Source organism: Lingula anatina, chromosome 4 (assembly GCF_051362555.1).
Source record: "Lingula anatina isolate TDL-2025a chromosome 4, LinAna3.0, whole genome shotgun sequence".
In the NCBI taxonomy this organism is placed as follows: Eukaryota; Metazoa; Brachiopoda; class Lingulata; order Lingulida; family Lingulidae; genus Lingula; species Lingula anatina.
Window position 1 is genome coordinate 6,728,602 of NC_141770.1, and position 5,674 is coordinate 6,734,275.

A 5,674-nucleotide genomic window follows, 5' to 3' on the forward strand; every position below is an offset into this window, starting at 1 on the left:
TTACAACTTTTATATACGTTTATTATAACAAATACAAACAACTGCACCATACAGATGTATGCAAAATCCGAACATTACGTTTTGGCTCTACATAAAAAGTAATTTTCATAACGACTGCGCAATTTGAGATATAAATTAATCTTAAATACAACTATCTACAACTAAATGTGTGGGAGATTATATGCATTTTGAAAAGTGTCGCTCAAGATCAATCGTTTTGGTTTTAATAAAGAACATGAAATCTCCCTTTTTTATATTTTTGCCCAAAGTTAAAAGAGAAAGTTGAAGATTCGAAGTGAAGTATTTTACAGCAATCGTTCAAAGTTGAAATTGGAGTATTTGTCTTATGAGTGAGCCAAAATGTCACCAAGGGACATTTTTATCCAAAATTCAAGGGTGGCAACAGTATGGATAATTCAAAATGCATATGATCTCATGTAAGCGTTCCCCCCGCACGCGGGTACACACTCATGACCCCACAACTAACTGTATGTCCCCATGCTGATGATTACACAAAACACCAAACAGCAGTCAAACATTATTCAATTCTGTTAATTTAATGAGCGCTTTTCTTATAGATAAATAAATATGTACCTCATATTTTGTGTCATTTTTCTTCTCTTTAAATCTTAAAATAGGATTTAGGTGGCACAATTTTGAATGAACACTTAAATTTATGGGTCGTGCGAATCAAGAACAGCATGAAGACATGGTCAGTTTACAACCTTATCCCAGTCATTTCTAAGAACAATATGTGCACCAAATTAGAAAAGGTTATGCAAAAACAAGTTTACTTGAAATAATTAAGCACATTTACTCAGAAAATGCTAATAAACTCAACGGTCTCTGGTTTTCAGTGGTCAAGAAACACTCAGCAAAAATAATCCAACAGCACGTGCAGGACTGGCACCTAATCAGGCCTTTTGTTCTAAGTCACTCCTTGATCCCGACCGAAATATAGAATTAAGAAAATACTAAGTACAAGATCAACATTAAGTAAAACACTGACCTTCCAATTTTGTGGATATCTTTTACACTTACCAATCAAAGTGTGATTTTTTAAAATAAATTTTTTGTTTTTTCATGTTTGATTAGAAAAAAAAATTTAGACGATTAACTGACCAAGCTTCTTTAATTACTAAGAAATACCCATTTCCCCAAATCAGAACTTTGCGACAACTTTAGTTTCGGATTTTTCAAAATTTCAACTTGTAAAAGATTCGATATATGCCAGTTCTACATGTACATTTTAATTGACGCAAAAGGAAACACTTTCTGCTAATCACAGTTTCTCTTTGTGAGTATTTCCGCTGTGTAATGAAGGTATAAAGTTAATTTCCCTTCTTTAATAAAAAAACTTATTAATTGCGAAAAAAACTAACCCAACCCCTGACTTGATTTTCTGAAAACGAACATTTCTACCCCCTCCCAGCAATAAAACTATGGGTCTATCACTGATCAGACATAGTACTAGTATATCAAAATACCGGGAACCCAAGGAAGTTTATTCTTACCATGCGTCATAACCGCATATTCATAATTTTAGAAAGCCCCGTTTTAATACGTGTGGGCAATTCTGCAATAACTCTTAAAAGTGTCATATTTTGGATTACAGCGTTTACAGTTTATTGTAAATTTACGTTTCCCTCATTTCATCCAATGAACCCACAATAAAAGATTCCTGAATGCATTTTACGTATTTTTCTATTCTAAATTTAACTTCATAAAAATTAATATTTGTCTTCAATTTTATATGAATAATCACGCATTTTTAAGTGCACAATAAAACGTCTTATTACATATTTGCCCACACATATAATTTTGCAATCAAACATTGAACCGGTCGTACTAGCACTGTGCTCTGCCTGGACTTTACTTAATGATAATTTTACAATTACTTTCATTTTCATAGATCACTTAAGCAAGACATTTTAGTATAACCTCAAAAGTGTCGTTTCAGATTCGAAAACTGGTCGGTCTAAACAAAAATTTAAATTACAATAAAAACATCGTGCGAGGATAGAGTGCTGTACTACAACTTTTTTTCACATGTATAATAATAAACCAGCGACGTGCAGGGTTGACGCTTGGATTTAGTCCATTTTATCGGAAGTTTCATGAAAAAACCACTCGTTACAAGCTGCACTTCATTTGATACACGTTTTGATGCAGAATATTACAACCCAAAGCACACATTTCAAACCAAAGCAAATGTCAACCCTGCAAATTGACTATACGACAAACTTCGGCACACAAGACAACGTTGACATGGGTGCGGGCGCTAGCGAACACGAATCTGATGTCTTTTCTGGGAGTGCGTCCATTCTCATCGTAGACGGTTGTTATGAGGCACTGAAATTAAATGAAAATGAAATGGATTAAACAAAATTCATAACAATATCTTAGGATTTGACAAAGTGAAATACATAATATTAATAATAATCTTGATTGGTTTTTGGCTTTCTTAGTTATACATTATTTTGCGTATTTTGTGGGTAGTGTGATATAAATTCAGGATTTTATTGCTACATGTGCTTTTTAAAACTTCTTCAGAATGATTTCAACACTTACTTTATACCAATGCATCCACACTTAAATAAATTCGTAATCCGAATACTGGCACTTTAGCTCAACTTTTTAAAAATCAAATACTTTATGCAAACAATTTATTTCAGATTATAATATCAAGGACGGTATGTAATCGAAATTGCAATCAGAAAAAAATGAAGTCAAGGGAGGTCGACAGTGCCCTGCAAATATACGGTTGCTTTCCTGGTCGCGGGCAGTTCTCTATAAAATAATTTGTTTATTGTCAGTTCACTTTAATAAACAGGATATATTTGTACAGGTCACTGTAAAAAAATAAAAAAGGCACCCATTGGGAGCTGAGAATGTTACAGTAGTTACCTGCTTTGTCGTCTTGCTTTGTATAAGACGGAATAACGCGTTCAGACCTTTGGACGGCTGGAATAATCTTCTCACTTCTTTATGAGTAAATACTTTCCTTCTGGAAAAGCAATATAAAAAGTTATTAAACTTTCCAAGCTCATTTCAGCATTCATGTCAATGAAATATATCCAAGAGCCATTACGTCTGAAGTGGGAAATGCATACTTTTGGATAAAATATCGTCAACATAAACCGATCAGTGTTGCCTTATATCATCTATACAGTACTTACAACAAACTACATCAGTTCTCAGTGCCAAAATTTCAGTCTACGTGTGGAAATTGTGGCAATGTGGCACGTGAAGCTTCTTCCTCTTCCTTCTGACCTTGGTCCTATCTGAATACCTCTCACCAAAATGCTCACCTGGTTTACATAATAATAGCACTGACTGTGGCATTGTGTTAGAGAAGACACGATGCGGCTTAACGCAATCTAAACGTCATCATCAGGTTATTGCACAAACAAACCATTTTGTTTTGTCCATCTATAGACCTTCATCCCAAATGAGTTTTTTTTATTATTAAAGCATCCCAATTAAAACATACTGACGCCTATTGCTCTAGCACCGTAAATATTTTTAAATATTGTTAAAACACTAGAGTTGTGGCGACTAAGGTTTGTACATGTAGGCCTATATCTAACATTTTAATTTTTATGCAGCAGTACATATGAACCCAAATATGCTTCTTAGAAAAAATAAATCACATAAGAATCAGTTTACTGAGTTACGCATCATTCGTGAAGGTATTGTTTTCTGATTTCATTGTTTGTTCTCTGTTGTCGCGAGTCTGTGGTTGCGTGCGACGTTGTATATGTGCGCACGCATGTTATTACGTCGCTCATTCTTCTTTGTTACGTTAAAATGATACATACGTTACCGATACATACGTTACCATAAAGCGTGTAAATATTCTATTTTCACTGTTTTTCTTTCGCTTTGTGGGCCATCACTTATGTCTTTTATTTGTGTTTCAGGCTGAAGAATAGTTGACCCTAGTTCACTCCACGTTGCCTGTTTTGTAACGATATAAGAGGTTTCAGTCTTGCTACCCTGCTGTACATTCTCTGGGCATGTAGCCGACGCCTAGCAGTTTTCACAGACACATTCTTATGTGTGAAATTGTTCCACTGTGTTGTCAACTGACAAGCAGTGTCGAACTTTGACAACCTGGACATCAAAATCAGTCATCGGTCTTCACGGCCAGTAGTTTTTCTTGGACGACCCATCAGAGACAATTTGTCTCTTGATCCAGTGTTTCTATACCGAGACCAGACCCTCTGCACGGTTCTGACTAAACAATTCAATTGTATCGATATACTGACATTGCTTATATTCCGCCTCTTCAGGTTAATAACTTGCACCTATAACCGTTAGATAATTAGGGCCTACCTGTATTTTGCCATATTGGAGGAAGACAGGAATAACATTTTCTGTACATGTACAAGACCAACAATACAATTCCATGGTATAGCAGTTTTATACTCATTAGTCACATTATAAGTAGACCAGGCATTATAAGTACCCAAGATCTGCCTACTTTTTTTGCTCTGAGTTAGGGGGTGACACTTCTTTTGTCCAGTGTGTGTACTTCGTAGAAAGGTAAAAAGTCATGAATATATATGCTGCATATTACCAAATCTATATAAGGTTATTTCATGCATTCTGTTGGTATAGCAATCAATAAAACAAATATCAAATAAACAGCGTGTCTTTATTTGTACTCTCAGAAAATTAAAGCATTGTAAACACTTCACAGAATTGTTAAAAAAATGAAGCAAAGATAGGCCTATGCTTCCTACTACCAAATCTAAAAAAGGTAATTTCGGTCGATGCCATTTTGTCTACTTCGACTCACACGTAGCAGCCAACTATCGGGTGGCCTGTCCGACCTTCATCCACCAAATACCACGACACTCTTGTCGACCCATTTTTCGCTACAAAAAAAAAAACCTGGCATGTGCTGCTTTGGACAGAATGTCACTGAAATTTTCCGGGCGATGATCGCTGGCCGCGTCCAGCCTTTCGTATAATTGTAAAAGGGTGATATCTCCATGTCCAATATCAATGGCAAACCAATCCAAAACGACAACCCCCGTTCTCTTTATGACTTTTTGTCGTGTATTTTGAAATTAATGCTAGAGATGAATTTGACGGAAAAGCGGCCATATTTCCACGTGGTGATAATACTTATGCGCAGAAAGCTCATTTTCCGGACTCTTTTTTTTTTTTTTTTTTTTTGAGAACGGACGAAAATCGGTGCGCGCGCAGGATGTCATCCATAAAAATAAAAAAGTGTGGCCTTACCGATACTTTCAAGGTGCATCAATATATATACTTCTACTTTTATCAAGATCTATACGGCAAATAAATATGAATCCTCAAAGTAAATATGATACATACGTTACCAAATAACGTGAAGGTATTGTTTTCTGATTTCTTTGTTTGTTCTCTGCTGTCGTGACTCTGTGGTTGTGTGCGACGTTGTATGCGCAAGCTTGTTTTTACGTCGCTTATTCTTCTTTGTTACGTTAAAATGATACATACGATACCGATACATACGTTACCATGAAGCGTGTAAATATTTATTCTATTTTCATTGGTTTTCTTTCGCTTTGTGGGCCAACACTTTTGTCTTTTATTTGTGTTTCATTAAAATAGTGTTGGCACACAAAAGGCGAGACAACCAATGAAAATAGAATAAAAAATATTTACACGCTTTATGGTA

General features: G+C 35.3%; 1 long non-coding RNA gene across 1 annotated transcript; it reads right to left on the bottom strand.

The window, feature by feature from the left end:
- LOC106150777 (uncharacterized) lies at positions 1-3,011 on the bottom strand. Its single transcript, XR_015333728.1, has 2 exons — positions 2,908-3,011; positions 1-2,352 (listed from the first exon to the last, which is right to left on the bottom strand). It is a non-coding gene; the product is annotated as an uncharacterized LOC106150777 (long non-coding RNA).
- Between the last annotated feature and the right edge of the window lie 2,663 nt (positions 3,012-5,674).